This window comes from Leptodactylus fuscus, chromosome 7, assembly GCF_031893055.1.
Source record: "Leptodactylus fuscus isolate aLepFus1 chromosome 7, aLepFus1.hap2, whole genome shotgun sequence".
Taxonomy (NCBI): Eukaryota; Metazoa; Chordata; class Amphibia; order Anura; family Leptodactylidae; genus Leptodactylus; species Leptodactylus fuscus.
This window is the reverse complement of record NC_134271.1, coordinates 83,662,348-83,689,301: the sequence shown is the minus strand read 5'-3', so window position 1 is coordinate 83,689,301 and position 26,954 is coordinate 83,662,348. Positions and strand designations below refer to the sequence as shown.

General features: G+C 42.0%; 2 protein-coding genes across 7 annotated transcripts in view; one reads left to right on the top strand and one right to left on the bottom strand.

The window, feature by feature from the left end:
* Window positions 1-26,954, bottom strand: part of TTC8 (tetratricopeptide repeat domain 8) — a 485,821-nt gene that overhangs the window by 321,086 nt on the left and 137,781 nt on the right. The gene's annotated exons all lie outside the window — the stretch shown is intronic.
* The window catches only part of FOXN3 (forkhead box N3), a 139,614-nt gene that overhangs the window by 41,938 nt on the left and 70,722 nt on the right, over window positions 1-26,954 (top strand). Inside the window, exon 1 of one of the 3 annotated variants that reach the window (XM_075282414.1) lies at window positions 965-1,392. The exons of the other annotated variants lie outside the window; for them this stretch is intronic. The gene's annotated coding sequence lies outside the window, so the exon portion shown is untranslated. Of the gene's footprint in view, window positions 1-964; window positions 1,393-26,954 lie in introns of those variants that run through there. 3 annotated transcript variants of the gene reach the window in all.

The window sequence follows — 26,954 nt, the reverse complement described above, 5'->3', positions numbered from 1 at the left end:
TTTTTTCCGCTATCTTGCGGTGGATTCCGCGGCTAAATCAGCCACAGCGTCCACGGCTTGAGACACGCTCCGGTTTAGGCCCATTCATTTGGGCCTAATCAGGAGCGGTATGCCACAACGGAATGCCAATTCTGCATTGGCATCCCATCGCGGCTAGCCGCGCGGAATGTTCACAAGCCGGAAAAGGTATCGGTGACCTTTACCTCCATGTGAACATACCCTCAGAGGAGTCTAGAAAGGACAACGATGTTTTGCAACGGGTTATTCCCCTCTTCCATTAAAACACTTTCCTGCTCAGCCAAGTTTGGTGTGCATGTGAATACAGGGTCGGAAGTACTAACTGTCGGTCTAGAGCTGTGTATGCATATGGGCAACTTAAAAGGAGTCTGTCACTAGGTTGAAGCATATTACTCGAGCAATACAGTCAGATAGGCCAGGGTCCCCAAGTAAATTCATGCCTCTGTTGTGAAGATATTCATTTATTTCACAGCAAGCAAATGGGCAGTCTGGAGCCCTGAAGGCGGCCCCGTTGCTCCAATCTGCTCGGCTCTACACTTGTCTCATTTTCCCTTCTTTGAGTGACAGGACTGGGGATCTATCATGAAATCTCGCCTGGCCCAGTGTTCTTGTATTCTCACTGCTATATTAGGCACAATGTTTCATGGGGAAAAGCGTTCCTTCAGGTGAGCCTGACCCATGTAACTGAGTGGCTGGTTTAATAGGCTTCACACTGCTGATAGACTCCCTTTAAAGTTTTCTCATGCTGACAGAACTTTTTGACCAATCAGTGAAATTATCAAGAGATAATTTCCATATACACATATGCTTTGCATCTTTTGCCAGCTTTATGGGTCAATGTATATTTTTTATTTATTCCTCATTTTAACATTATTGATATTTATCAGTTTTTTCCATCAGTATTTGTTATCTATTGCATGGGACAGAGACGTAAGTTGATATAATATCCTGTTCACAAGAGCTTACAATCTATATGAGATACTGTAAGGACTGCTCCCAAAAGACATCTGCTGCAAGGGTTAAAATGTCATAGTCCTTCCCATCACTGCGTGGCCCCCGTGAACTTCCTGGGAGATGGGAAGGGGGGGGGGGGGGGATGCAGAGCCATCTGACCCCTGGCCTGCGCCCACGTTTCTTGCCAATTGATAAGGTGACTTATTTGTGAAGCAGCAAGATAGAGATGGATGTTGGTGTTCCCTTGGGGTTCATGGGTGATGGAATTAACATAGGCTGGCACTCTACTCTCGCTGTGTTTGTTTCCATGGCAACAGCTACGTACAATCTCCTAGTCCGTCTTCATGACACAGTTGCAAGAACACTAGCTTACAGGTCTGATATAGCAGAGCACTGGACAGACAGCACCCGCCGTACCAAGTAAGTGCAGAATCGTTCCTAATCTACTTTGGGATAATGATGTGAGCAGGGGGTGGGTAAGGGGTTTAGGGGGGTGCCCCGGACTCTTGAAAGGCACAGAGGCGCTCGCTCTGCCAGTGGAACCTCAAAGTTGCAGGTGCTAAATATATCATTAAATGCCATGTTTAGCTCTCAATCCATAGGAGAGCCGCTTGCGGAATTAACCCCTCGTAGGCTTGCAGCAGATCCCTGGCCAGCAGACGTGGTCCCCTGGATGCAGGATAATGGCAATCATTCACCGCTGGGTAGATACAATGTATCGACAGACACTTGTGTCTTTCATAGATCGCAAGTCTTTTAAGAAGAGGTGTTGTGTGTGCAGTCACATAACCATAGACGTGTCTCGGCGTATGTCTGGGTCACACTTTAGAACCTGTTGTTTTTCCCCAGAATCTCAGCCTCTGTCTATCTTGGAGAAAGTCGAGGAGCTTTAAGGTTGTGATTCCAGCACTGTAAACAGCTAGAAAGACCGAATCCCCAGTGTGCAATAATATACGGCCAGCTGTTCACTGCATACAACTGGGGGAATCCTTGTACAGACACAGGCAAAGCTTTGGAAATCCGCCCCCACCCCCTGAATCTGGGGTTTACCAAGCCGCACAAAGCATCTGCATAGCAGGGTTTTCCGTGGGTGACTTTTTTGCTATTCACAGTGGCAGCTCCTTGTCTTGGTGTCATTGCTCCTACGTGCAGATCTGCATTGTATTCAAGTGTCAATATGCAGGGTGACCCCCATCATCTGTCGTCCATACTGCTACAGGGGGGGTCATTTCTGCAATTTGCCACACTTCCTGTTAAGTAATTGATGTAATCCCTTCACCCAGTGTTTTGATGTGGACAAGGATCAGTGCCTTTTATTCAAGAAAATGACAAGGAACTTGTAATAATAATACAGGGGATCCCCAAGAGTCACAAATAAAGTAAATTATATATATCACACTATATGATGTATATGATGTAGCAGTTTGGACCCTAGAAGCAGACCATGCAGGCTAAAATTACCAAAGATGAGATATGAACACATCAAACCTAATGTATGTATTGGAAGTCTCTGGAACCATTCCAGATAACTAGCCTCTGTGCAGGAATGCTGTGACAGAAAACTTTTCATATTCACATAGTAAAATGTTTGTTAGCTGTGGGCAGCAGCAGAACTGCCAATAAAAGGTCATGGTTGCACTGATACATTGTAACAAACCATTATTTGCTTGAGTAGGGTTAGGCCTGTGCAAGTTTTTATCTCTGGCTGTAAACATCAATATTCCCATTCTTTGACAGCAAGCAGAAATCTTGAAAATAATGAGAAATTGGAACGTAGTGTCAGTCTGTTGTAAAGTTGCAGAATATATAATTTGACAATGATGAAGCTTTATGTTCAGAGGACTGGACCAGTACCTATAGCTTTAGAGGCTCTGTGTGTTCTGTGTTGTATAGCACTGAGAATTTGTGACCCAAATAAGATTGATGAATTCAGCACGCTTAGGACAATATTATGGGACAGGTTTTTGTCTCGGTATCATTTTGTTAATTTCAGCTGTTGTGTCAGTTTGGTAAAAGAATGTGCTGCATACAGATGACATCCCATGGGGGTGCTATCCTGACAGTCGCACATTTGCAGCTGCTACTTTGTCTGTGATGTCATTCACACTTAATGTATTTCCAAAGTCACCAAGTCATTTTTGATGGATACTTCATGCCAAGGGATCTTCCAGATATGTCTACTTGCCATGCTCACTGTATTGCATGGAAACATGTTTCTGGTGATTTCATTATTAGAACCGTTTTTAAAAACTAAATGTGTGCTCATCTCCTTTTAACACTGGATACTTTACCATACCTAGTGTCATATTCACATAGATCAGTGGTTCTCAACCTGTACACTCCATAGCTGAAAACCACTGCTACCCCTGCGCAGAATGGATACCTATACATGGCCATGGGCGCCGTTTTTACTTTAGAAGCGCATTGAATACTTCAACTATTCCTGATGGAGGTCTTCATTGGAGTTACTGGCACCATAGAAAGTCAGTAGTGTGCTAGGTTCATTACTAACCATTGTGCTCACCACTTCCTCTCTGCTTCCAGTACTGAGTACTGAAGTCCCAGCAGATCCCAGAGTACAAGTGGAGCAAGGTGGTTAGTAATGAATGCAGCTCAGCACCGACTCCTTGAATATCTCTGGATGTGGGGCCATTGTGGAGGCCATTATACACAGTATTATAACTGTGTACGGACCATTATACTGAGTATGGGGGCTATTATACCCAGTGTGGAGGCCATTGTTTTACAAGCGGGTGCTGTGGCAGTGTGGGGGCCAATATATTACCTGGGGGCAGTGTCATTATATTACATGTGGAGCACTGTTGGGGCCATTATATGAAATGTTGGGCATTATGAGGATCACTATATTACATGTGGGACACTGTTGGGGACCATTATATTATAGTTTGGGCACTAAAAGACCATAATACTACATGTGGTGGCACTGATAGGGCCATAATATTACATTTCAGGGCAATGAGTGGGTCATTACATAACTGCTGGCATAGGCTCTAAACAAAGTCTTCTTTTGTTAACATTTATAAGTCATCACTATTGTGGGGGTACTCAGTTGTGACTTTTTCTAACTAAGGGGTATTTTGCTTGAAAAGGTTGAGAAACACTGACCTAGACAGTAATCTTCTCTTAACAGGTGAATGTAGTTTTTTTTTTTTAGAAACCGAGGATGCATGTTCACATCTCTGCCTGGGTTTCTGTGCTTTGGTTCCTCATGCGGACCTTAATCTGATTAAAAATTCGGTTACTTGCAGAAACCTGCGGACCCTATAGACTATAATGGGGTCTGCCCGATTTCTACCCAAAAAATGTGGAGAGAAAAGTTTTTTCAAATGGATTTGGGGAAGGAAACCCTGAACAGAAATACAGGCACAGGTGTGAACCTAGTCTTAGGGAGGTGCAGAACTTGTGTACTACTCACACACCAAACTCACAAGGGCATAGGTGGGGGCAAATTCTCTTTACTAACAGTTATGGAGGGAGATAAAAGCATGGAAAAGTCATACATATACCTGTTTCTATATTGGGTGACTGTTCAACACTGTAACACCAAAAGTGAAGTAACTTCCTATTACAGTAGGGAGAACTGCTCTGGAGCATAAACTTCTGCTCCAAGAACACTATTAAAGTCTGAGAGGAACAAGACTAATGGAGACTTTCTGAGGCACATGGAGGGTGCATAATCTGTGTAGATACAATGTATACAGCTTACACTTGGTTACATTCTCCAGCCATGATTTCTGTAGAGCGGCAGCTCTAGGTCACGCACTATTATACGCCTGTCACCCCTGCTTCACTAGTGTCATGTCTCACAACTTTTTACTTGCACTCTGTTTTCAGTAGTCCTCAAATTTGTTGGTATGTCTGAATTTGATTCTGTTATCTTCATAGAGATATAGACAACAGTAACATTCCAGTTACTAAATTGTCTCAGCGCAGATCTCTGCTTCTCAATCAATGAACTATTAATGTTGCAGCCAAGACCTATGAATGATTCTGTAGTCTGGCAATTTGATCTGCAGGCAAAGGCAACAATTCAATTGCACAGACATAATCACACAGACTATGAGCCAATAGAGTACACTTATTGTACGTAACGGAGCTGTCCCATTCTGAAGACTGATCAGGATATGTTCCATTTACATCATTGTATTTGTTACATCAGAACCAAGGTAGAGATTCATAGGGCTATCTGCGATCTTGGTCACAATCCAGGTTACCACAATTGCGACACTACTGTGACAAGAAATCCATTCTTGACTGTAGCATAGTGAAAGCATGATCTTCACTTATACCATGGGTATCATAGCCAAGATGGCTGCGTAGGCCTAGCCTCAAGCTGGACTCACATGCAATATTTTTCATGGCTACGCAAGCAGATTTTTATAGTCAATAGAAAATTATTAAAAATTCTACATCCACATCATCATCCACACAGACCAATTTGCTTTGCAGGTTTTCAGCGCAGCATGTTTACATTGCGGCAAACAAACCCTTGTGAACCTATATTTGTCTATGCGTGTCACCTTTTACTTTGCTGAATGCATTGAATCAATGGTGTACCACCACAAATTGTGAGGGCATGCTAAGAGTTGTAATTTTACCACCACTGGAGATCACAATTTACAGATCAGTTAAATGATATTGCCTTTAGTCCCTTCCATGAACAGTAGGATCCTTTTATCAGGTTGCATTTTAAGATTCCGATCTAATTTAGGCTGAGACCCCACGTTGTGGAAAAGCATCTTTTTTTGTTTTTGTTGCAGTTTTTTGAGCCAAAGCCACGAATGGCTACAGAAGGAATGAGAAATATATAGGAAGTACTTATATTTCTACTTTTTGCTCAATCCACTCCTGGCTTTGGCTCAAAAACCTAACAAACAAACAAAAAACAAAATCTGCAACAAAAAAGCTGCCTTTCTGCATCATGGGGCTTCAGCCTTAGTTGGACAATGATCGTACTGTATTGATGGATATTTTTCGGAACAGAAACCATGAAAGTTGAGGGGCAGACACAAGGGTTCGATAATGTCCTGGGATGTGTGCAGGGGCATTATCATTATCTATTACCTGTATCCCTCTCGCTCCACTGAGCCAGGACGATGATTCTCTACTTTGTAATTTCCGCCGCCTGGGTTTGGATCGAGTTTGGACACAGAAAAAAAATCTGTTTTGTGCGTTTGATTAATTATCTGGCATACACATATGGAAATAATTGAACAATGGGCTCTCCTGAGAATCATCGCTGCGCAGGAATGAAAAATGATCTCTCACCGGGGTGACGGAGCCTTGAGACGTAACAATGTGGAGACGTCTTTTATCTATGGCGGTGAATAACACCATCATTGTGGCAATTAGTGGCTCGTTACTCACCAAGGGAGGCGCGCCGCCTCGAAATATTGAGGGGTGGTACCTTCTAGATTACACAATAATTATTGCTGTTCTGGAGAGGAGATCACAAGTGGAAGCATCCTGTCTGCAGAAAAATCCTATGTTTCATGTTAAACTAAAGTCGCATCAAAGGATTCAGGTCACGTTACCAATTTCCTGCAAGGTGTGCACTAAAGTTGCTTCCTTAAAGGGTTGTCCAGGATAAACTAAGAATTAACCCCTAAAATAAACCCCAATCCCCCTGCCTAACTTCTAATTTACTTCAATAAAATATATATATATATATATATATATATATATACATAATATCCCTGGAGTGGTCATGTGACCTCCCCAGGGACACTTTCGGGTAATCCATTGACGTTCCGTTGAACCGCTACCGAAATGGAACATCACCATTACTCTTCCCTCCAAAAAAAAATCCCCGTCAATACTTACCAGCCTTCCTGTGTTTGGGAATGGCTCCTCTCCTCTTCCTCTCTGCTAGTAATGGGCGGAATAGGTTAGCTAGGGAAACGGGGGAGGGTGGAAGGGGCTAGTAATGGGCAGGATCGCTAGGTTAGAGAGACGAGGTAGGGTGAGAGGGGCTATTAATGGGCGGGATTGCTAGGCTAGGGAGACAGGGAGGGGAAGTGCAACGGAGTAAGAGAGTGGTGGGGGCTAAGTGAGAGGGAGTTAGTGTAGCAGCTACACAGGAAGCTGCACAGCAGGAAGTTACACCATGTAAGCAAACACAGAGGATGCAGCAGCAACCAGAGACACCCAGAAATCATTCCAAACACTGCTAAAGGTATAAGGATGTACTTATTAACCCTTTACCTTTCTAAGAAAAAGATTTTCTGCCCAGAAAACCGCAGAAAAAAATCATTGTATTTGAAAAAGTTTTGCAACTTCCTAATATATTTAGGGCAGATTTATTATGCACCTGTGCCAGAGAAGTGGTGTAAAAAAAAAGTTGCAATAAACATTGTGTGATTTATACCGCTATTATCACCTTCCTGCAGGGAGTCATGGTGTACACGGGGTCACATGTCATCGTTTACACCTGCTTTCCTATAAATGATGCCTGACATCTACATGCCCATTGGCCTTGTCATAAATTAGGTGTATTCAGTGATGGTGCAAGGATTATCAAAACCAGCATACAAAATGCCAGATTTGATACTCCCCTTTGTGTTTGAAATCTCAGCTAAATCTCTGCTTGCTGTCATTGAAAGTAAACATTCTTGCTTACATCCAGAAACTGTAAATTTGTCTTAATGTAGCCCTGCTCACTGCTGAAAGTTTAGTACAGTTTATCAGTCTCTCTCTTCTATAAGCTGAACACAGCAAGTTGCTTAGAATGTGTCTCCTGTTCTGGACTCTCCAGACTGACACCCATTCTAATACATTGCGTCCAGCCATCAGCTGTGTGATCAGGACTAGATTAGGATTGTTTTTCAGCCTACAAATGTAAACAAGTGTGACTCCTTTCTCAGTTGCATTCATATGTCATTACAATTTCGTTTAGGATGTCACTATAGGAATCACTGCCTTTTCAGTGTCAGACTGTAATTTTTATGGAAACAGACTTTGTTCATGTGATGGGGTCCATTGCCCTGGCCATTTTTTTCTGTGCCTACTTGCACTTTCAATCTCTGTTCTCACCAGCAGAGGCCATAAGTGACCAAATAAGATGACCAAGTTCTATAATGTCCCTGACAATGTAGCGGAACTTCAGAATAAAGCATGTAGGAGAGGCAAACATTTGTAATGAGTTTTTCTCACACAAGGGATTCAAAGTACAGGGTGCGTTGTGAAGTATGGAGTTAGTCGCTGCGGTACAGGCACTGATCGCCAACACCCACAGTTGTTTTACAGCAAGCTAGTTTACCTATCAGTATATTTTTGGAGGAAACCAAAGTACACAGAGGAAAACCATGCAAATACAGGAAGAACATACAAAATCCATGCAGATGTTATCCTTGGTTGAAACTGAACCCAGGACCCCAGCACTGCAAAACATGAGCTGCCTAGTGCATCAGCTTGAGACATTATGGGTTTCATAGTCCTTAAGAATTCAATGGTTAATGTAGTTTAGGCTGGCTTCACATCAGTGTTGAAGTCTAGGTCACAGAGACCGCCGAAGATAAAAGTCCTGCACGAAGGACTTTTTTTCTTCCACTTTCATTTCAGAATTGGCGTCCCTCTTTTATTGTCAATGGGGTCCGCCGGTGTCCGTGTTTGAACCTAGAATTAATTGAAGTCTCTAATAACAATTGTGTTATAAAGAAGTATAGTTGCAATTCAAAGCTGAGACAGTGGGAGAAAATTATTATTCCCAGGAAACTGGAATAGATGAGAGGGTAGTTTTTTTGTTTTTTTTTACCACTAAAGATACACCATTTTGATCTTTCTGCTCCCCGTTCACCACTTTTTATGAAAGTGGGTGGAGACGAAGGCAGGCCAATGTGGGGACTGGTCCCCTGGCAAATTTAATATAAATGACACTAGAAAACTGGCGCGTGATATACCACAGATCTACCCCAGTACATGACTGGTGCACAGCGCACTTCCACGCTGCACCTAAATTATTTAGAGGCCAGAGCCTCTTAGTAATTCAACTGAATGTCATGCCAGTGGGGAAATTGAGTAGGACTGGCATAGATAATTCCACCATTATAACTTTTTTCCAGTTCTAAACAGGTTGCCTGGTTACAAAATTATAATTATTTCCAGCTATGAAGTCCGCCATATTAGTTGGTGTGTCTCTGCAGCCTGCAGGTGGCACTACTGCCATTACTGTCCATGAATCATATTAGTCAGTGACTAAATTTTACCCCAGAATATCTAAATTATATTCATTGGGGATTTTAGTGCATTGGCCTGTTAAGAAAAAGCTTTATGAGGGTAAATGATGATTTAATGTCTATTTTGATTTCTTAATAGAGCTTCTTCTAATATTAGGGGGAAATGATGTGTGGCTGTGACACCCCCCAGCTTGGACCTTTTAATGGATTGTCATTAACCCCCTCAGCAACTATTTCACATAAAGTAATGGAATGGAAATAGAAAGTCAAAATCTGTAAAAAATAACTAATTTACATTTTTGCCAATGATTCGCTATGATTTGGGCTTTTGGCTTGCTGTGCAAGAATGGTATCATATTTACTAAGGCCATGACTTTACCATCATGTTAAGTGAGATAGAATCACATGTGCACATGCTGTGTCAATGATTTCTCAGTCACAAAAAAGTCTTACATTGAACACAAAGAATGCAACATATAACAGCACAGCAGAAATGACAGCAGAAACAGATGACCTGGGATGTGGCCAGCATGAAAACCTCTGTTCTTTACACTGCAGGCTGCATTACACACATGAGAAAACACAAAGAAACAGAATAAGGTTTATGTGACAGTGTGACTTCTCTTTATATTCTATGACTAAACAAATGTATTAATTCAATGTTTAGCTCCCCTGTTAAGGTATCGACATTCAGGCGCTGCCCTGGTGTCATCTAAAAATACTTTAGGTGTTAGAAATGTTGCCAGAAAAGCCACCTTATTATTTGATGTGATCGGTAACATAACCTCACATTTATTGTGCCTAGGATTCCTATCTGGCTGGTTGACCTTTCCTGTGCCCTTGGATATAATACAGATTTGGTCGGATACATTGTATGTAGATAGAATCTCTTTGTTGCCCTTGGTTACATCAGATCAGTACAATGACAGAAAGTCTAGTCTGACAAGTCAGGATCAGGTATCAGTAACATGACATTTACAGTAACGCATGAAGCAGCCATGTCCCCGGATGACTCAAGGAGAAATACAGTCAGTTTCTTTTACTTTTCTGTATTTATTCTCACACTGTTTATTTTCTGCTTGTTTCTATTTTGACTTCAATAAATCTGGAGGATTAAACTAATCAAAACAAAGTCATCTTAATTAGAGGTTTCTGCTGGTGTGGAGGGCGCTGCAGATACCCTGTGCACTGCCTGGCAGCGATGAGGCACCGTACGTGTACCCTGAGTATGGATCTATCACAGCACTAAATGATAACCTTAGGATACAAAACTATTCAAACTGTAACATCAGATCTACTGTATGTTCCTAGAGGAAAGGCTTAGATGCAGCAGCTGAACAAGCAGTATCACGTATTATAGGCTTAGATACACCAGCTCAGAAGACAGTATTACACATGCCAGGCTTTTTTACAGTGGCTAAGCAGATGATATCACACATGATAAACTTAGATACAGCAGTTAAGCAAACAGTATCACATAATAGATTTAAATACAGCACCTCAGCAGATAGCATCACATAAGAAAGGCTTACATACAGCAGCTCAACAAATAGTATTAGGCTAAGGCCCCACGTTGCTGGCCACAGCAAAAAAAAAAAAAGTATTACGGGAAAAACCGTGGCAGCAACACATCGCGATATTTCCCGCAAGGCTTTTCACAGAAAGTCCGCAAAGGTTTTCGTAGATATAATTGACATGCTGCGATTTCGAAAACCGTAGTGGTTTTGGTAATTGTAGCGTGTCTGCTGAGAGTATGTGGATGGGATTCGCTAGGACCCCATCCTATGCAGGTACTGTAAAGCCAAACTACAGCGTTTATGCCACATGGGGCCCCAAACCTTACACATAATATGCTTAGATACAGTGGTACAGTATATAGTATCAGGCATGATAGACCTAAATAGACCAGCTCCACAAACATTGTCACAAATGATACGCTTAAATACTCCAGCTCAACAATATTACACAATGGGCTTGTATATACCAGCTGAGCAGTAACACATAATATAGGCCTAGATACCACAACGCGACAGACGTTATCACAATATGACAGGACTGGATGCAACAGCTAAACAGTATCACAAAGAATTATATACATCAAGTATCACACCTAATAAACTTCATAATAACACACTTGCCTATGAGTGAAACACACGATGCTGTACAGATGCCACTCCTTTTATGTGTAGGATCACACAATGGAAATGGATCCTAGGGGTGATACATATAGGGTCATATAGTAATACATTGGCCCATATAGTAATACATTGGCCCAGATTTACTAATGGTAAATACCTAGAAAGTGGCCAAAAATGTGCCTCAACATGGTGTATTTTTAATACATGACAAAGCAACTCAGCTCCTTCCCCCCCAGCATGGGAATCTAGGTGGGCTGGAGCAGGGAAGCGTCTACATGCACAAGAATTATTAAATGGCTGTAGCCTGTTAGTAATATCGGCACACCTAACACCTGCTTGGGTAGAAATTCGAGTTTTAATATATTCCTCCCATTTAATGCAGATGTCTTCCCTGAAGAGCTTACAATCTAAGTGTGTGCATTCAATGTTTTCTTGGCATCTTAACTAGTACGCCATGCTTCCGTCATAGTCACTAGTAATAACATTGAGTAATGGGTAAGGACACATTTATCACTGACATCTGCAATAATAATAATATTTATCTAGTGAAGCTGTGTCACAATGGGGAAAAAATGTTTGCTCATTTAGTAGTTACATTTGTTTCTGAGAAAGCTGAGTGACAGTCATAGATTCCATTAAAGCATGTATAAAGGTTGTCACTCATAGGAATGACTGGGGTAGTCAATCAGCTGTTCCAAAATCCTAAACAGAAAATCCAATACTTGAGCAAAGACTTGACAGGCAGGATCTATTGACCGGTAAACCCAACACAATATTCTGATCTGATTCTTAGGGTTACCTATTATTATTGTTTTACGACACCACTGAAACTGGCAACAACTCATACATATGTTATTAACACGGCTCAGGGATCGCATCAGGCAGGGGTTGCAGTTGCAGGGCCATGGGCACTGTCTGAGTGCCTAGCCCACCCCAGTTTCTGAAAGCTGCTGAGAATCTTACCTCATTGCTAAAGTCTGAATCATTTTATGATGTGTGTCTCTTGGAACTTTGAAACTTTTCCAAATCAAATTAAGATGAAGAGGGTGGAAAATGAGGAAAGGATTGGACTGGGGCAGAGAAAATTGATGAGCAACAAGGTTGGTGTCTGAAGAGGGACAGTGACTGGCGTTCAGGCAAACTAATGATTGTAAATTGTCAATTTCATAATGCAAGTAGTTCTGTACAAGTGAAGTGGTACTGTGCAGCATCCATGTATAAAAAAAAATCTATCATACAACACAAGAGAAGTGATACTGTTCAATGTCCATATATACAAAATAAGAACCCATACTGAGAATTACACCCAGAATATAGGACAAAAGAAGTGGTACTGTGCTGTGAAATATATACAGAATAAGAGCTGGTACTGAGAATTACTCCCAGTATACAGGGCAAGAGAAGTGGTACTGTGCAGTGTCTATATATACAGAATAAGAACACATACTGAGAATTTTACTCAACGAACAGGTCAAGAGAAATTGTACAGTGCAGTATCCATATATAATAAAATCATATACTGGTAATTACACCCTGCATGCAAGACTATAGAATTGGAACTATGTAGTGTCCGTAAATACAGAATAAAAGCAGATGGTGGGAATTATACCTAGGAAACGGGACAAGAGAAATGGTACTGTGCAGACCCCATACAAAGAAGAAGTGATATACTATACTTGATATACAGGCAGGAGAAGTGGTACTATGCAGAGTCCATACGCAAACAGAACAGAAACTGGAACTTACATTTAGCATGCAGAACAAAAGAAGTGGCACTATACAGTGGTCATATATGTAGAATAAGAGCAGATGCTGACAATTACACACAGCATATGGGACAAAAAGAATCGGTGCTGTGCAGTGTCCCTGTATATACAGAGTAAGGACAGATACTGAGAATTACACCCATCATACAAGACAATAGAATTGTACTGTGCAGTGTCTATAAAAGCAGAACATTTTTCCTTTTTGAGCATTAATAGTTGATTTTCATAGTCTAATTATATGACTCTAATTAAATGTAGACAACTAAAAAAGAAAAAATGGTGTTTTATTTTATTTCCCATAATTCATTCATGATCTGGGTGCAGTATTCTGCTCATATTGGTTGCAATGCTTGTTTCCCATGTGAATACTTTTGTGATAATTGAAACACATCCCAGATGGCGTACACAAGCACGGCATTAGGAAGCAGCACACATTTTAATTAGGTTAAATGAAAAATAAGGTGTGCGGCTGGCAGCACGAGTGTGGAGGTTAACGCTGGAGCCGTGTGGGCTTGGACTTACAGACTGTGTCTTGGAATTAAAGTGACGAAGGGTAAAGATTAGTTTTGTCTTATTACAACTTAAAGGGACTTTAATTGTAACTCACAAGGCCTTGAGGCCAACTCACCGCATGTGGCGCTCACAAGGACGAGCGAGTGCCAAGAGGCAAATTTCACAAGCTTCACTGCACTAATACAGTAGTGTGCTGGTAGCGCCCATGTAAATGACTTCAAGAAAAAAAAGCAGCTGGATCAGTTATGAATGGGTTAATTACCCTGTGCTTTAACAGTGGGGGTCATTGACAAACTAGAGAAACAGCCTGATTTATTTTGTACATTTTGGTAAAATCCCATTGTCTATATGGTGGTAGCAAATCCTGCCAGACATTAATGGGAACACTGAAGATGTTTCAATAATGGAGTCCAAAAAACTGAATCCAACATCATGGGTAAATTCGTTCTACAGATTGTCGCCCATTGGCCTATCCAAAGTGACCAATGAATGTCTGACAATCATGATACAAAGTTGGAATTGGATGGTTATCAATTTGCTTAAGTCTATGGTTGTCTTAATGTTTGCACCTATGGATAAATGCATATATAAAGTCCAGCACCTTCACAATTTACAGGTCACTGATCTAAAGGGTACCTGTCACCATGAAAATCCAACCCAGTTAACCAGCAGCATGTTAAAGAGCAGGAGGAGCTAAGCAGATTGCTATGCAGCTTTGTGGGACCAGATTCAACATAACTTGTAATATATTCATTGTAATTTCTACTTTTTTCATGGTCAGGAGCTCAGTGGGTGATGTCACTCAATGATTGTAGTCTTCTCTGTATAACATAGTGCATAGAGCAATAGCTGTCAGTCACTGATTAGGGCTGCCCACTGGCATGGAGCGAGCAAGGGTTCCATGGGCCTCACAAAGACTTGGCCAAATCATTTCCTTCCCTGGATCCCTCTGCCTTGCTGACACTTATTGAAGTTGGGTAGCATACAGAACCAGTGATGAAGTGCTTTGCCAGTGTTTCTTTCTTTTTTTATCCCACTCACTGTAATAATGCAGTCTCCTCCACCCGCTTTATGCACTCTGTAAGGAGACAACCCAGTTAGAGGCCGTTATACTGTGTGTGTCCACTAGGGGATAATATAGTGTGTATGTGGCCACCAAGGGGGCATTAAGCTATAATGCCCCTTTAGTGATCACACACAGTATATTGCCCCCCCCCCCTAGTGGTCCTAAACAATATATTACACCCTTAATGGATACACAGTATAACGTTTATACTGTGTACAGTCACTAACGGGTCAATATATTGTGACTGGCCACTAAGGGACATCATCTATTATGTCCAGATTTTTTATCCTCTAATCAGAAGGTCTGGAATGCAAAAAGGTGTGTGTCCTGGGAGATGTTTGTAATCTAACCTATTTACTGTGGTAACATGTACGACTGTTAGGGAGGCCTATTATGCTGCCATATTGTACTTATAGTTCTGGTAGTATTTTGTGCTGCATCAGTGTATTTGAGAACTTTTTGCTCCATGTGCTCCACTGATTCCAGCACAATTGGAATTTTTTCTCTAGGTCCCACTATTCCCAAGCAATAAGTGCTGTTAGTTTTGATGCCTGATAAATAGTCTTCTGCTGTCAAGTGGACAGTGTGAGGCAGGAGCAGGCAAGGGGTGTGATTCTGAGCGCAGATGCCCGGTTCACACTAGCGCTTGCATTCCATCCGGAGGGAGTCCGCATGAGGACCCCCCGGACGGAATACAAGTGCAACTAACTGCAAGCGCTGTGCAGTTGAGGTGCACGGACCCCATAGACCATAATGGGGTCCGTGTGCTTGCCGTGCACTACCCGCACACGGAGCCCATTATAGTCTATGGGGTCTGTGTGCTTTGACAGCACATCGCTTCCAATTGTGATTGTATTCCGTCCGGGGGGTGTCCATGCAGACTCCCTCCAGACGGAATACAAGCGCTAGTGTGAACCAACCCTGACACTGTCCGCCTCAAATTGGAACTCTGAATCACATCCCCTTGCCTGCTCCTGTCTTCAACCCTACTATATTCACCTGACAGTGAATAATGGCTGTGTGGCATTGTTTTGGGGGATTTTTTTTAACAGATGTCACAGCAACATTAAATTCAATTCAAGTAAATGGGGGCTATGTGTATGCCCGTTATTTTGACGGTCTGTTGTAATGTAGCCTAAGGCTATGTTCACATTTTCTCTAGTCTCCGTAGAAAGGTCTGTCTGAAATTGAGGAACAAAAAAGTCCTGCATACACAGCTTTTTCATCTGCCATTTTCAGTTTTAAAACAACGGACACCCAGCGGTCCCCATTATAATCAGTGGGGTCCATTGGGCTCTATATGTAACCACTGTTGTAGTGGTTCTATTCATTGTTCTGGTCCTCCAACGGACGAGAACAAGAAAGAACCAATGCTAATGTGAACTTTAGTAGCACATCAGGCACCAAAAGTAGCTGCATAGATTGCTTGGGACTGGTGGGGGTTAGAGAAAATATTCCAACTGTGCTGGAATCAGTAGAGCGGCCGACATTAACAGTTGCTAAGATCTAGAGCTGGTGAGGAAAAGTTGAAAAAGTTTGAGAACTTTTGGTTTAGACAATTTTCTGATACAATTTAATTGCACTGATACATTGAAACAAACTATTGTGACGATATTTGTGCTGCCAATGTGTTTACCACACAGAGGATTGTCCACACTGATACACTGTAGCAATCCTAGCAGCTGTATGAACAGGACTAGAACAGGAATAGTATCTTTTCAGTACACAGTGCTGAAGCTTTATTTACATAACACTGGAGTTGTATGAGACAATTGTGAGCCCTTAAATGATTCATTAATATCTGTATCCAAAGATCAATTGCCAATTCTCCTGAGAATAATATTGTATTTGTCTTCCTGCACTGATAACACAAAGATCCTGTTATCTACACTTATCGCCCTGAATCAACATCAAGTCACTGGTTATGGCGTCAATTATCATCTATATGGATTTGGTTGTTGACTTACTAGACAGGGTAAGAACAACCAAAGATGTAACGCCACCGGCGTCAGAACTCTGTAGGACCCAGTAACAAACTAATATATTTGGGGTACTCAACTGGTTGTACATTAGTCCATCTGATCCTTTGTTTCCCCTGGAGATAAATATCAGCATGGGTGTCTGTAATCACATAAAGTATCTATGAGATGTAAAAAAAAAAAAAAGTCTCATTATATTCCTTATTAAAGTGTTAATAAGTTAATGTTTTTTTCCCCTTTTCGGAACCCCTGATGGATCAGAAGAAGGCTCTATTCTGATGATGTTTTTTACATCCATTTAACGGATAGAAAAAACAGCCGCAAATGGCTGGTCATCAGTTCTCTTTACATTGCTCTCCATGTATGGCATTGGCATCTGTTAAACAGATCTGATAATTGGATGTAAAAAAACATAATCTGAATAGAGCCCAACTTTACAAGATGTCTAGTGCAGATGTGAACCAGACCAGGATTTATCTTTTTTCTATGTATCCCATCCCCACAATGATTTGGGGTCTTACAGGAAGAAATATACAAGGATGTTGTCACATGAGAGCTGTGTTTTATGGGGTTTAAATAGTTGTTACACAGATCTAAACTGTTAGTCGCATGACTAGCTGCAAGATAGATATAAACCGCAGTCTGTTTCTAATGTGATCCAGAAGTATTGTTACTGCAGCTCTGGATGGAACTGGAGTAGAAATGGTGTAACCTGAGTATGAGGCAAGATAAGCAAAGTACATTTAATCTAAACTGTGACATGTTCCTAAAAGCAGCAGTATGCACCAATAGCACTATAATATATTCTGCACCGTTTCTCAAATCCAGAGCTTCACTAAGTCTCTGAAGGAAAAAGCTGAAAAATCCACAACAAAAAGCAGAAAGCGCTTTGTGTGCTGAACTCCCTGCGCTTACATCAGTGAAAACACATTAAAGGCTTTCATCAAGTTCCAAAACATCTTGGTTCACTAATGTGTACTGATCGCTACAGAAAACACAAGTAGGTCAGGTAAACGAATGGAGAGATGATTTTTTTTGTGCCTGTCACTCAAAATGCTTGCCTTAACTCCTTCAGCCAGAGAAGGAATGTCATATTTCTTTAGAGCTCAAGACTTTTCACAGCAAATCATACTGGTGAACTTTCAGACGAATATCGAAATATTGGGCGCAGAAGCCAATACTGCCTGCAGTTTTGCTTATCACCACTAGAGGCAGTTGTGTCAAGCAATCTATTTAACTATTTCATGACTGGGCCATTACCCCTAGTTCATCATGACTAGACCCATTTTTAGGGTTTTTTTTTGTGCATGCAATTTTGAAATCTATAACTTTTTTTTTTTTTTAATTCAAATAATTTTTACATTTTTTTTTTACGGTTGATAAATAGTGCTTTATTTTTGTATATTTTTTATTTATGCAGTTTTTAGTTACCCTTTATTTAAAAAAAATTATTGAGATAAATGTAGAAAATTTGGAAGAAAATGTGTCTGTTATTTACATTTTTTTTCTGTGTTTTTTTAATAGTACACATGCCCACATCAAAGGTTCTAGCCCATCCTTGGTGATACAAAATTGTCACCTACATAAAAATCTCTTGTAAGTCCATATCCAGACAAACCATGCTATACACTTGGCCATGGAGATATACTTTTTTAATGGTTGAGTGTACATAAGTGTACACCCAAAGGTAACACGCATCCTTCAAAACTTCAGTCTATTGAAAGATCTCAAGCATGTTCTATTATATAATGGATCAGTCATATGGACTTTAAAAAAAAAACAAAAACAGTCCCCTGAATACATCCATTAATGTCTAAGGGTGCATTCACACAGAGGAAAATGGTGAGGAATTTGGTGTGGAATTTTCCACGTGGGAAAAAAAAGCCTCCCATTGATTTCAATGGGTTCTGCTAGCTTTTTTTTTTCCACTAGCGGAATTTTCCGATAGCAGAACCCATTGAAATCAATGGGAGGCTTTTTTTTCCCACGTGGAAAATTCCACACCAAATTCCTCACCATTTTTGACCCTAAGGCTAAGGCCCCACGTAGTGTCCAGCAGCAAAAAAGCACTGCTTTTTTTTCAACCGCAGTGCTTTTCGTAGAAAACTCGCAGAGGAGTTCCTCTGCAGACTTTCTGCTTCAGTTAGACCTATAGGGAAACCACCGGCGTTTCCGTTGCTATAATTGACCACAATGGTTTTGAAATCGCAGCATGTCCACTGAGCGTATTTTCCGCAGGTACTGAAAACGCAACATTTTTTGCTGCTTGCGTTTTTGAAATCACAGCATTTCTGCTGCAGATTTTTTTCTGTAATGTGTGGATGGGAATAGCTACTGTAAAATGCTGTGTTTTTGCAACATGGGGCCCCAATCTAAAAGGGTTTTCTGGCTCGAAATAGAATTTTCAGATGACCTATCATCAGGATAGGTGGGGGTCTGACCAGGGGTGAACCTACCATTGTCGCCGCGGACAACCAAGAGGAGGAGGAGGGGGCAGAACGGAGCGAAGGGGGCGTGGCGTAGCGGCATTAGCAGGCACAAAGCAGGCAGGGAGAGGACCTGCTCTCTGCCTGAGCGTGAGGGGAGCGCTGCTCCAGCGGCCTCCCCAATCCACCACTCGGTGACGGTGACGCTAAGCCAGTCCAGGACAGCTTGTCCTGGACTGGCTTAGGTAAGCAAAAATGCCGCCCTCCCCGGGGCCCTGGCCTAGCGCAGCCTGAAGTGGTCGCTTCAGGTCGCCTCATGGGAGGTGCGGCGCTGGGTCTGACAACTGGACTCAGCAAAGATCAGCTTTTGCTTCAGATTCTGTAAGCTGCTACTGGGTGGGGATGCATGCTACTCTTATTCAAGCAATAGGAGCAGCACAGCAGCCTTATCCACTGCTTCCACAGAATTGCAGTGTCTCTACTATTACTTAAATAATTTGGTAATTTTTGTTTTAATTATTGTACTTTTAGCTACTATTATATTATACTATCCTCTGCCCGCGACTTCATCTGCGTGTTGTTGGCGTCGATGATCCACCTATATTCAGCAAATTGCTGCCGTCGATAGTTTGCCTGTTCCAGCAGCTCTCAAGCTGTCCTGTTGCTGAACTTGTTCCTCATGCCGTGCCTGTGATTGTTCCGGCATCTCAGCAGCTGGCTGGGACGCCATATAATGAGCATGTTGTTGGTGTTGATGATCCGCCTGCTCCGACGTTTTGTCAGCTCTCAAGCTGGCCTGCCGCTGAACTCGTTCCTCGTGCCTTGCCCGTGATTGTTCCAGCATCTCAGCAGCTCCTGGTATGCCATATAATGAGCGTGTTGTTGGCGTTGATGATCTCCCTCAGCTCTACTTGAGGAGAAATCTTTTGACTTCTGGCTACCTTCATAGCTCTCGTTGTTTTAGAACTTTGCAACAAATTACATTTTCTTTTTGCCAGAATGTTTAAAATGAGCAAACTGCCGATTTGGATTAAAGGCGTTTTCCCATCCAGTGTGTCAACACTGCCTGGAGCAGATCAGATAATATGCAAATGCCTGTACACAATGGACTGAGGGTTAGCTCTGTGTTTACACAGAGAGATAATAGCCCTAGCTTTTATCAGCAATCTCCAGTTAACTGAGATAAGGCTGCTGCCAAGAGCACTGTAATATAGTATGTGAACATAAATTCATAACATTCGTGAAGCCATGTCATTTACCGGGATAAAAAGCTGCCTATGTCTTAATTGAGGTTACAAACTATATGCCAAATTTCATCCAAATCCATTCAGCCGTTTTTGTGTGATTGAGGAACAAAAACACAAACTTTCACATTCATAATATTAGTAGGATAGGATAGTTAGAAGTTAATACTGTCTGAAAATGTATGGGATTCTTCTTTTCAGTTAAAATGGACCTTTCACTCCTTCCAACAAGATTTTTACATCATTTGATAGGCACTGTTCCACTGATTTTGGAACAGTTGGAATTTTTTCTTTAGACCCCACCATTCCTGAGCAATCAATGCTGTTAGTTTTGGTGTCTGATATGCTATCTAGGCTCTATACCAGTGATGGCGAACCTTTTTGAGACCGAGTGCCTAAACTGCAACCCAAAACCAAATAAATTATCACGGAGTGCCAACACGGCAATTTAACCTTAAAACTCTGTGGGTCCACAATTGCGGACCCACAAATTACAGTCATGTGACTGGGGCTTTACAGATCTTGTACTGAAAGGTAAAGGTCTCTGCATTCTGTACTTTTAAACAATTAATTTTCACTATTTACATCGCACAGGATCTGTTTTATAGTTACCGTGCAATGTTATTACATCCTGTACTAATTTCACGTCTGCTATAAAACAAATACTGTGTGATATACATAGTGAGGGGACCCCACACAGTACAATCTGCCCCTCAGTGGCCCCCCCACACAGTACAATCTGCCCCTCAGTGGCCCCCCACACAGTACAATCTGGCCCACAGTGGCCCCCACACAGGATTATACCTGTATACTCCACAGTAGCCCCCTCCCACACAGCATGAACTGGTCCACAGTAGCCCCCTCCCACACAGCATGAACTGGTCCACAGTAGCCCCCTCCCACACAACATGAACTGGTCCACAGTAGCCCCCTCCCACACAACATGAACTGGTCCACAGTAGCCCCCTCCCACACAACATGAAATGGTCCACAATAGCCCCCTCCCACACAACATGAAATGGTCCACAGTAGCCCCCTCCCACAGAGCATGAAAGATCCACAGTAGCCCCCTCCTACACAACATGAAATGGTCCACAGTAGCCCCCTCCCACACAATATGAAATGGTCCACAGTAGCCCCCTCCCACACAGCATGAAATGGTCCAGAGTAGCCCCCTCCCACACAACATGAACTGGTCCACAGTAGCCCCCTCCCACAGAGCATGAAAGATCCACAGTAGCAGCATAAAATGGTCCACAGTAGCCCCCTACCCGCACAGCATGAAAGTCTACAGTAGCCCCCTCCCACACAACATGAAAGGTCCACAGTAGCCCCCTCCCATACAGCATAAAATGGTCCACAGTAGCCCCTACCCACACAACATGAAATGTCTACCGTTGCCCCCCTCCCCTGACAGTGCAAACAAACACAATAAAGTTACCTGAAGAGCTGCCGGGTGTTCTCTCTTCTGTTCACTGCGCGCGCTGATGACTTACGTCATCACGCCCGCGCTTGTTCAGAGGTCACACTCTGTAGTCAGTGTAGGCCGCGTAGTACGCGTGGCCTACACTGAGCTACACTGACAGCTTTCAGCTGGATGCGCATTTGCACAACCAGCTGAAGGCAGCGATCGCTCACTAACGGGGAATCCTGCATCGGATTCGCCGTTAGTGAGCGATCAGGGCGACAGCACGCGTGCCAGCAGAGGGGGCTCTGCGTGCCCTCTCTGGCACGCGTGCCATAGGTTCGCCATCACTGCTCTATACTGTCTGGAGGCTGGTGTCAGGCAGGAGCAGGCAAGGGGTGTGATTCTGATTGGAGCCCCCTGCTGTGACTATAACAAACTGTGCTATGGTGTGTTTCTCATATGACCATGGACTGATTTTATCCACTGGGAGTATGAATTAACCGCTTCCCGACCGGCCCCTGTAGATTAACGTCGGCGCGGCTTGGGCTCTGTGCCGCGCCGACGTTAATTAACGGCCCCTTTTAAAAATGGGGATCGGGTCTCCCCGAGGGTCGGGAGCTCCGTGGACCCAGCGCTAATAGCTGCTGGGGTCCACGGAGACATGATCAGGACCTGATAGATTCAGGTCCCGATCATGTAGCGGCCATGTCAGGGAAAGTTTGTTGCAGTAACAAACTTTCCCTGACATGCTATGCCGCCGCGGGTTAGATGATCCTGCAGGCGGCATTGGAAGCAAGTGTTAGCTATATGTGATAGCTAACACTGTGCTCTATATACTCCGCTCGGAGCTGGTCTCCGAGCGGAGGTTTTAACCCCTTAGATGCCGGCGGTGAAACATCACCGCCGTATCCAAGGGGCTGGCAAGGATAAAGTGCCTCCTGGGCACCCCCGCGGCGAGATTGGGGGGTGCCCATAAGTATCTTCTGCAGCCTGGGGTCTGACCAGTGAACCCAGGCTGCTAAGAGCCCCCAGTACCTGGTTGATCCTACCAGGTATAGAGGAAGCCAGCCGATGCGTCTGTATCAGCTGGCTTCCTCCATAGACTGCAATACACTGTATTGCAATCTATAGCATAGAGCCAGCGATCCTCTCTGATCGCTGGTTCTAGTGTCCTTATAGAACAAATAAAAAATTAAATAAAAAGTTAAAAAATAAAGAAAGAGTGTAAATTTTTTTTATATAGTTATAAACCCCCCCAAATTCCCTTTTCTTATATAAAATTAATGATATAAAAAAAAACCCAAAATATTAATAAAAACAATACATATTTGGTATCAACGCGTCCGTCACAATCTGTACAATAAAACAAACAATATTTAACCTACGCAGTGAATACCGGAAAAAAAAACGCAAAAAAACCCGGCAAAAGTAATGTTTTTCGCCATCAAGTCACATGTACCCCAAAACAGTACCAATACAAATCACAGGTTGTCCCGCAAAAAATAAGCCATAAACCAATTCTGTCAACCGAAAAATAAAAATGTTATACCTCTCAGAAGTTGGTGATGTAAAAGTAATTGATTTACGTCCCCAAATGGATTTTTTGTTCTGCAAAACTAGTAACACATAAAAAACAATATAAATGAGGTATCGCCGTAATTGTACCGACCCGCAGAATAAAGGTCACATGTTACTTATGCTATACGCCTTGCAGAAATTTTTTTTAAAGGCAAAACACAATACCAGAATTGATAGGGATTTTTTTTTAATTCACCAAGAAAGAGTTAATAAAAGTAAGTCAATATGTTAAACACCCAAAAATGTTATAACAAAATACATCTCATACCGCAAACATCAAGCCCTCATGCGGCCACATCACCAGAAAAATAAAAAAAATTATAGCCTGTACAGTGTGAAGACAAAAAACAAAAACAAATCACCAAATCATAAGAACACAACTGGCTACGGCAGGAAGGGAATGTATAAGCTGTGCGAGCAAATACTGGGGTACAAACCAGATGTAGAGCTTACGACGGAAAATAAACCAGAACTGCCCCCCTTAGTGACCCCCCCCCCCCCCCCCCCAACATAGTAGCTACTGGAGATATAGTAGGAAATTTATAGTAGGTTCCTTATCCGGGGTACACCAGTGTCATACCTGTGGGCATAAACTGCTGCTTGGGTACACAGCAGGGCGCAGAAGGGAAGGAGCGATATGTGCTTTTGGACAGCTGATTTAGATTGTTGGTGTTTGGACACCATGTCACATTTGTAGAGACTCTAAAATCTCCCCTACAAAATGGGGTCACTTGTTGGGGAATTCCAAATTACTGTCACCTCCAGGGCTCTGCAAAAACAACATGGCGTCAGGAAACCCCTCCAAATCTGTACACCAAAAGCTGAAAAGCCCACTGCTCCTTCCCTTTTGAGCCCTGCTGTGTGCCCAAGCAGCAGTGTACACCCACATATATAACTTCTTTCTACCCGGGATGGCCCCTTAATAGTTTTAGGAGTGCACAAAGTGGGTGCAACTCATTGGGCGCCGAAATGGCTGATTTCTTTCAAAATTTAAATTTTCATTTTGTGCATTAATTTTTGGGAAGCATTTTTAGGCTCAGAATGATAATACCCCTTGATACATTCCTTGATGGGTGTAGTTTTTAAAATGGGGTCACTTTTGAGGGGTTTCCATTGTATTGATACTTTAGGGGCTCAGCAGATGCAACATGGCACCTCAAAACTATTCCAGCAATATCTGCCCACCAAAAGCAAAATAGCGCTCTTTCCATTCTGAGCCCCACTATGTACCCATACAGCAGATTATGGCCACATATGGGGTATTGCCGTGTTCAGGAGAAATTGTGTAACAAACAGTGGGGGGCTTTTTCTCATTTAACCCCTTGTGAAAATGAAAACTTTGGAGATAAAGGGACATTTTAGTAATTTTTCACCTACACATCCCAAGGTTATTAAAATCTGTGAAATGGCTATAGGGTCAAAATGCTCACTATACCCCCCAATGAATACCTTAAGGGGTCTAGTTTATAAAATAGGGTCATTTATGGGGGTTTTCAATTGTTTTGGTAACTCAAATCTTGTTTGAATGTGCAATGGGTCTGAAACATTTTGAAGCAAAAATTGTGTCTTGAAACCCAGTTGGTGCTCCCTTCTTTTTGGGCCCTACTGTGCGTCCGTACATAGGATTAAGGCCACAAAGTGTACATTTTTGAACACAGGAGAAATGGGGTCATCTATTTTGGGGTGTTTTTATTCATTTTCATGTGTTATGGGGAAAAAAGCTGCCTTTAAAATGACACTTTTGTGTAAAAAATATGAAAAATTTTAGTTTGACACAAATTTTTTCAAAACTTATGGGGTCAAAATACTCACTATACCCCTCAATGAATAACTCACAGGGTCTAGTTTCCAAAATGGGGTCACAATTTGGAGGTTTTACTGTTTGGACACCTAGAGGGCTCTGCAAATGGGACATGGTGCTTGATCATGATTCCAGCAAAATCTGGCCTCCAAAACCCAATTAGCACTCTTTCCGTTCTGAGTGCTGCCATGTGTCCGTATATCAGTATACCAGAACATATGGGGTATTGTTGCATTCAATAGAAAGTGTGTAGCAATATGTGGGTTGCAATTTCTCCTTTAACCCCTTTTGAAGATAAAAAATTGGGGGCTAAAGTGACATTATATTAGGGAAAAAATTTTTTTAAATTTTCATGTCTCAATGGTAAAAAAATCTGTGAAACACCTGTAGGGTCAAAGTGCTCACTATACCCCTGGATACATTCCTTGAGGGGTCTAGTTTCCAAAATGGTGTTATTTTGAGGGGGTTTCCACTGTTATGGCACTTCAGGGGCTCTGCAAATGCGACATGGTGCCTGAAACAGATTCCAGCAAAATCTGCCCTCCAAAATCCCAATAGCGCTCCTTCTGTTCTGGACCCTACAGTGTGCCCATACATCTTTTAACATTCTCACATGGAATAGTTTCATGCTTGGGGGAAATTGCTTAATAGAATTTAGAATGTGTTTTCTCCTTTAACACGTTGTGAATGTGTAAGATCTAGGGCTAAATGAAAATATTAGTGAAAAAAAATTGAAATTGTAAATTTGACCTCTATTTTGTTTTAATTGCCATGAAATGCTGAAAGGGTTAAGAAACTTCCTAAATGCAGTTATGAATTCTTACAGGAGTGAAGTTTTTAGAATGGGGTGATTTATGGGGGGTTCTATTAGAGAGGCCTTTTAAGACCCCTTCAGAACTGAACTGGTCCCTTGAAAAATGTGTGTTGGAAATATTCTTAAAAATTTGGAAAATTACTGCTTGACTTGTAAGCCTTATAACATCTGAAAAAAATGAAAGGGTGATTAAAGTTTGATGCCAATATAAAGCAGAGATATGGTAAATTATATGTATGAAGTAATTTGGGTAGTATGACATTCTACATGAAAGGCATGCAATTTCAAAGTTTGAAAATTGCATTTTTTTCAAAATTTTAACCAAATTTCCTATTTTTTCATAATTAAAGACAAAACATATTGGCCAAAATGTACCACTGACACGATGTACAATGTGTCACGAGAAAACAATCTCAGAATCACCATGATAAGTTAATGCATCTCAAAGTTATTACCACTTAAAGTGACACGTCAGATTTGAAAAATGAGGCCCGTCATCTAGGTACTTTTAGGCTCGGTCTTGAAGAGGTTAAAGCAAAACTGTGAAGAATTCATAAAGAAAGTATATTGGAAAATTCTACAACTTTTTAATTATACAAACAATAACATTTGACTCTCAATATTGGTCTGAAAGTGGCCAATCCCTTTAAATAGCACATCAGGTACTAAAACAAATTGCACTTGAAGTTGCTCAGGAATGGTTGGGGCTAGAGAAAAAAATCCAACTGTGCTGGAATCAGTGAAGAAGTGTCTACTGACAGATGCTAAGAACTACGGGCCTGCGTTCAGTATTCAGCTCGGGGAGTCTGCTTGGGGACTCCCCAATTGGAATACCGAACGCATTAAAAAGTGGTGAGCAATGAAAGCACACGGACCCCATAGACTATTACGGGGTCCATGTGTTTTCCACACAGTGTCCACACAAATCACGTGGAGAGAAAAGTACTTCAAGCTCTACTTTTTTCCGCATGATTCATGCAGACACCACATGGAAGACATATGAACTCCCCGAACGGAATACTGAATGCAGATGTGAACCAGGCCTTAAATTGGT